The following is a 6,643-nucleotide window of genomic DNA, read 5'->3' as shown; positions in this document are numbered from 1 at the left end:
TGAGTTCTTCCTCTGCCCCAACTCACCTGTCACTGCCTGTTCTCCACAATAACTCACCCATTAACACTCCAAATATCTAATCTCCCAAGGTCCAACGCCTTGAATATAGACTGGGCTCCTGGTAATAGTCCCTTGCCCCAGAGCTGGGCTCTGTCACTCAGGGACAGAGTGCAGAGAAAATGTAACTGAGTATGTTCTTGCTTTCACAGCTTCTGGAGGCCAGAAAGCAAATTTTTCAGCTACAGACCCAACATCAGCAGGCCCTTCCGTGGAATGGAGCATGTGTGTTCCAGCACTTCACCAGAGTGAAAATGCTCTGTGTTCAGATCCTTTTTTTTTTTTTTTTCCCTTACTTCTGTAGGTTGGAAGACTCCTCACCCGAGAGACTAAGGTGTCAAGATAAATCTGCAGATTGAATCTCAACCAGAACCTGGGGCTTCTCCCTCGTTGGCTGGCGTCTATTCTTCTCACCCAGCTACAGGTCACTGTCCTTAGTAGGCTCTTCTAGGGCCTTGGACCTGGCTCTCAGCTCCTAGGCTCTGCTAACTAGGGCTAGGCTTCTACCGAAGAGCCAGGCAGGGTTGCCTGCTGTTTCAACGTTCCGGGAAGGCACAACTGGCCAATCTCAACGTTTAGGTTCTGAAGCAGAGGAAAACTATTCCGAGATTTGGGTGCTTCACAGGGAACGTCCCGGGTTAGGTAGTCCTAACGCAAGACAAATGGGTTCAAGAGGGTCCACTTAGGATGTTCCAGCCGCCTTCAATGGCCGGTGCTTAGACTAGCAATGTCAGGGGAGAGAGAGAGCACGACAGCCACATGTGGCAGGAGGCAGGCAGAAAGCAGGGCTACTGTACAGTCTTTGGAGAGTGCAGACAAAAAAAACCTATGTTTCCGCCCGGTTTCGAACCGAGGACCTCTCGCGTGTGAGGCGAGCGTGATAACCACTACACTACGGAAACACCCACCTGCTCTCCTACTTGTCATTTTACAATCCAATCCAAACACTGTCCTTGCTCTATGTAGTCGCAAAGTTACAGATTCACATCAGCAGAGAGAATGCTAAGGAATGCATGCTACCAGACCAGAGATGAAAACCGTAACGGAAAGGAGAGATCCTGGCACAGGGAAGGAATGAGAGATGGGGCTTCGGCGGCGCAGCGGAGGGGAGAGTTCAGAGGAGGAAGCTCAGGGGAACTCCCGTGTTGAGAAGTAGCGGTTCATCGCAGGGGAGTCCCGCGCGTGTAGAACTCACGCAGGAGGTTGGAAGAGCCTGATCACCCCGAGGGGCCGGAGGAGAACGTTGTAGACGCTGGAGAGCTTCTGAGAGAACCCGGGGCAGGAGGCTCAGATTCTCCCAGGAACGCAGTGAGGAAAGGGTCTCAGCTTCTCAGTGCCTAGAAGTGGAAAACTGAGAATAGCGCGGAGGGAACCACATCCCGGCCAGGCCAGGGGAGGCCGGTCCGGGCGATGCTGTCGGCGGCCGCGCAGGGCGGTGCGCAGCTCCCGCGAGGAGCAGAGCAACCCTGCTCTGCCGCGGTGGAGCGAGCAAAGAGAGGGACGAAGAAAAGACAGACCTCAGAGAGGGGACGGAGTGCCTCCAGCGCAGCACGATGTGGAGGTTTAGGGGAGCGGTCCTGTACCTGCTTGCAAGGAAGAGGGTCTGACCAGGTGTCTGGAGAATGAAGGAAAAAAGAAACGTAGAGGCCTAGATGTATTTGTCAAACGTGTGGGCGGGAGAAGCTACCTGTGTGCTCAAGCTCATGCTTATGGCGTTACCGTTAGGAAGCATAAAGCTAACGTAGTGAAATTAATTTTGATTTTTAGTGAGGTGGAGTTTGTCAGTTTGCAGAAGCGGCGGTTTGTCAGGCTGCGTCTGGAAGGCGACATAATAATTGGAGGATGTGGGCATCGATCCCACTACCTCTCGCTTAGCATCTACCATTTGAGCTAATCCCCCGGTGAGAGCGTGACCTTCTTGTACTTCCTTTGCTGGCTATTTTGTCCACTGGTAGTCACAGTTACGGGCTCTGGGTAGAGCACAAGGAAGGATGAGAGTCACAGGCAAAAGGGGTAACCGAGATTCCTATCTCCTAACTGGTGAAAAGCGTAGGGAGTGAGCGGAGAGCCTGAAAACACATGGGGAAGGGAAGAAAAACAAAAGAACCAAATAGCTGTTTCCGCCCGGTTTCGAACCGGGGACCTCTTGCGTGTTAGGCAAGCGTGATGACCACTACACTACGGAAACGCCGCACAGAAGGATTGCTTCCTAGTTTCCCCCCATAAAATTAAAACCTGCTTAGTAAACGGTTTGATGATGGCATTTTTTATATTTAGGTATCACGGAGTAGCTAAGTCAAAGTAACTGCGGAGGCTGTTCCCAGCCCTTGGTGACCTCCCTCTACTATACCCCTCCGGGGGGCAGACCTCCCTTACACTGGTGATCCTCTCAATCCTCTCAAGGTGTGGCTCCCCGCCTAAGGTCAGGTCCAGAGAGTCCCCCCAATGATGGGATCGCGGAAAGCAGGCTCGGCGCGTGGGCATAGGAGAATAGTGGTGGGAAAGCCAAAGAAAAGTACAGCTCATCCTGTCAGGAACTCACACGGGGAGGCCCCAGACCTCAGGGACTACTGCAGTTCTGGAGTAGTGTTCACGCCTGTCTGACCAGATGCACCCCGCTTCCCTGCTAAAGCCGCTCTCCGTTGGCTATGACGCCATGGCAGCTGGTTTCTATGTGGACTGCAACAGTCGTTTATTAAAGAAAACTGGTGAGCTGCCCTTTTCGTGTTCACTCTCAGGAGGTTTAAAAAAAAGTGGCGTGGTTGGTTGGTGTAGGAGACGATGCTGGTGGACCAGGGCCAGTTTCTTTTTTCCTTCGGAAACTTTCTGCACCTCCCCGCAGACCTTCCCAGTGTAACTCAAGTTATAGCTGAGTTAAAAAAATAAGCTTTTCAGAAAAAAAGCTTTCTAAAGCTTTTCTTGCTGTGGGTGGATTACAGTTAGATACTTTCTCATGATCAACTCTCTTAATGTCGTTGACGTCTACTGGCCTTCCTGACATTCCTTTATCCTCCCGCTTCGCAGGTTAGCAGACGTGGACAGCCTTTTGCTTTTAATTCTTTTACATATATTTATGAGGTGGTAGGGGAGGAGTGGGTGCCAGCACTCCCGTGTGGAAATCAGGATTCAGGCAGGAGTTGGCTCTCTCCTTCTAGCACGTGGGTTCCAGAGAACAAACAGGTCATCAGGCTTCTCCCCAAGACTCTTACCTGCTGAGTCCTCTCACTGGTCCATTTCTCTGACAGATTCAAATCCTTAACTTCGCTAGGAAGAACCTGGAACTAGCTTAGTGAAAGATTGTTCTGCGTCTGATTTCCAAACAGGAACCCAGGAGTCTGAAATTGATAGGAACAATGTGCCTCAGCGCTTGGAGGTGAGACTGAGCGTTCATCCTCTCTAGGCAGGCACATGCCAGCCAGGCCTACATACGGAGGCCCTACTTTTTTTTTTTAAGTCTTTCTTTTTATTAATTACACTTTATTCACTTTGTATCCCCCCTGTGGTTCCCTCCCTCTTCCTGTCCCAATCCCTCCCTTCCTCCCTCCTCTGCACGAATGCCCCTCCCCAAGTCCACTGATAGGGGAGGACTTCTTTTCCTTCCTTCTGATCCTAGTCAATTAGGTCTCCTCAGGAGTGGCTGCATTGTCTTCTTCTGTGGCCTGGTAATGCTGCTTCCCCCTCAGAGGGAGGTAATTAAAGAGCAGGCCAATCAGTTCATGTCAGAGACAGTCCCTGTTCCTATTACAATGGAACCCACTTGAACACTGAGCTGCCATGGGCTACATCTGTGCAGGGGTTCTAGGTTATCTTCATGCATGGTCCTTGGTTGGAGTATCAGTCTCAGGAAAGACCCCTGTGCTCAAATTTTTTTGATTCTGTTACTCTCCTTGTGGAGTTCCTGTCCTCTCCAGATCTTACTGTTTCCCACTTCTTTCATAAGATTCCCTGCACTCTGCTCAAAGGTTGCCCATAAGTCTCAGTATCTACATTGATAGTCTGCAGGGCAGAGCTTTTCAGAGGTCCTCTTGGCAGGCTTCTGACTTGTTCCCTCTTTTCTCCTTCTTCTGATATCCATCCTCTTTGAGGCCCTACTTTTCAGTAAGGAGATAAGCAACAGAAAAACGCCTCAGTCTGATCGAATTCATTTCCATTTGGTGTGGTTCTGTCCTCCCTGTCCTTCTAGGGAGGACAGCAAATGTCTCAACTGTGATTCTTGCTCAGCTGCCTGCCCTCCTCCTGGTCCATTCCTTGGAGCAGCACCGCCAGTGTCTATAGTAACTCACCTCAGACTGGCATCTGCTTGCATGAGGAAAGGGCTGAAGCAAAAATGTTAGCACCAGGAAAAAGGTTAACTCACAGTCTGGGTAGCTCCCAGGCCGATGATCTTGCGCTCTCCCAAGCCAGGTGTTTAAATGGAAGAAGAGAGGGCAACTACACACTACAGTAATGTTTTCATTCCTCAAATAAGGCTTTGCTTTTCTCTCTGGCTATCCTGCTGCTTGCCACAAAATTTCCATTTTGACTTTTTACCTTCAGGGTGTTCTTTTCCTTTTAAGCAGCCTTTTATCTCTGGGGGTAGAGCTGGTGCTGGGCAAGTGTCAATTAAGAATAAGGGCGTTGACAGTCAAACAGGTCTGGGCTGCAGTCAGTAGAGAAGAATGTCCGGAACAATAGTGTGTGTGGGGGGGGGTGCTGGGGTGTCTTACTGACTCCCAGCATACAGACAGCCTGTCACTGACTTGAACTTTTCATCAGGTAGTAGTTAGAGGAATTGGGACATAAGGTTCCAATGCTGGGTTATGAGAGCTAGCCTAGGATGCTTTCAGCAGCAAAGGGCTTAAACAAATTGTGGGTGGATTTACTATCACACCCACAACCCTGGAGACAGAAATGACAGAGGTTACTGCAGGGTCTCCTGATGTCATTGGGATCTATGCTGCTCCTGAGGATCTGCGTTCCCAACACTCACATACGCAATCATTCACAGCTGTCGGCACCCGGGGATGTATGCCCTCTGTGCACAGACATACACGAAAGCAATCACCCATACACATAAAATAATTTTTGAAAAAAAGATCAATTAAAAAAATAAGAGCACTATTCCTTATGTTTAACCCACATCAGACTGTAACTAATATCCAGGGACAACCATCATGGAGGCAAGCTAACCCACAGCCCATAGTGCCAGTGCCATTCAGCAAGTATGGGCACAATGGCCTCAGCTGCAGGGACTCCACACTGCCTTACAAGTCAGATCAACCAGCTTTGGCTGTCAGTAACTCCACACTGCAGATCCTACAGCCAGTAACAAAGTGACATGGCACTTTCTGAACCTGAAACGTCCCAGGGGACATGAAGATCACAGCAGAGTCCTTAAGCCAGATGAAGGAGCAGGCTCCACTGGCTGCCACAGGGCAGGAACCTTAAACACTGACATCTGGAAACTGGTAATTTGTCTACAAGACAGAAAATGCTCGTTACTTCTCAGTATCTCTAGTAACATCTGATTCTTTCTTTTTCTCTTTTGTTTTGGTTTTTGAGACAGGCTCTTTTTTCTTACCCCTGGCTGTCCTGGAACTTGTGTTGATTGCCATGAAGCACCTCTAAGGACAGGGTGAGAGCTGAAGGAAGAAGCAGAGGGAAAGAATGATGATATTGAAAATAAATACTTGAAACCTTCAATGATTATTGGTTCTGTCAATCTGGCACAACCTACAATTATCTTGGAAGGAGAGCATAAGTGAGGGATTATCCAGATAAGATGAGCCTGTGGACTTCTCTGTGTGGGATTATCTTCTTGTTTTGTTTGTTCGTTTGTTTGTTTGAGACAGGGTCTCACTATGTAGCTCTTGTTGTCCTGGAACTCACTATGTAGACCAGACTGGCCCAAACTCACAAAGATCCACTTGTCTCTGCCTTCCAAGTGTTGGGGTTAAAGGTGTGCTTCATTACCACTGGCTGGGTAAAATCTTCAATAGATAAGAGCAAACTGAATTAAAAAAATATATATATATATACACTGACCAGGTATGACTTAGCCCTAAGATTTACAACTCATTTAACATATTCAAATTGATGTGATATGTTAACAGAATGAAAGAGAGATTCTATGATCATCGATGCTGAAAAGAATCATTTAACAAAGTTCAGTATCCATTCATGACTAAAATACTCTTAACAAAATATGGAAAAATTATCTCAATGCATTAAAGTGCTTTTATGAAAAGGCACTGCCAACATTATAACTAATGGAAAATGTTAAAGGATTTTCCTTAAGACTTGGTACAAGGTGAATGTTCGTTCTTGCCAGTTCTTTTTAATCTAACACTAGAAGTACTAGTAAGCATAATTAGAAAGAAGAAGTGGAAGGTGTCCAGATTTGGGTGTGGGGAGAAAGAAAAACAAACCTGTTCCCTGATTACAGGTAGAAATCTGTGAAGGCTCCACTACAAAGATGTATGAAGAAACAACTTTAATAAACTTTCAGGATGCAAAAATAAATATCTTTGAGTTTTTATAGCAATGTGACTTATCAGAACAAGAAGACAATCCCATTTAAATGATAGAAGGAGGAGCAGAAAAGCCA

The 6,643-nt window shown here is 47.6% G+C and overlaps 2 non-coding genes across 2 annotated transcripts; both read right to left on the bottom strand.

Annotated features, from left to right (window-relative positions):
• Positions 1-886: 886 nt before the first annotated feature.
• Trnav-cac (transfer RNA valine (anticodon CAC)) lies at positions 887-959 on the bottom strand. The gene has a single exon. It is a non-coding gene; the product is annotated as a tRNA-Val (tRNA).
• A 1,213-nt stretch (positions 960-2,172) lies between these two features.
• On the bottom strand, positions 2,173-2,245 carry Trnav-aac (transfer RNA valine (anticodon AAC)). The gene has a single exon. It is a non-coding gene; the product is annotated as a tRNA-Val (tRNA).
• Positions 2,246-6,643: the final 4,398 nt, after the last annotated feature.

This window comes from Meriones unguiculatus, chromosome 19 (genome assembly GCF_030254825.1).
Source record: "Meriones unguiculatus strain TT.TT164.6M chromosome 19, Bangor_MerUng_6.1, whole genome shotgun sequence".
In the NCBI taxonomy this organism is placed as follows: Eukaryota; Metazoa; Chordata; class Mammalia; order Rodentia; family Muridae; genus Meriones; species Meriones unguiculatus.
The sequence above is the reverse complement of the archived record's forward strand: the minus strand, read 5'-3'. Positions and strand labels throughout refer to the sequence as shown.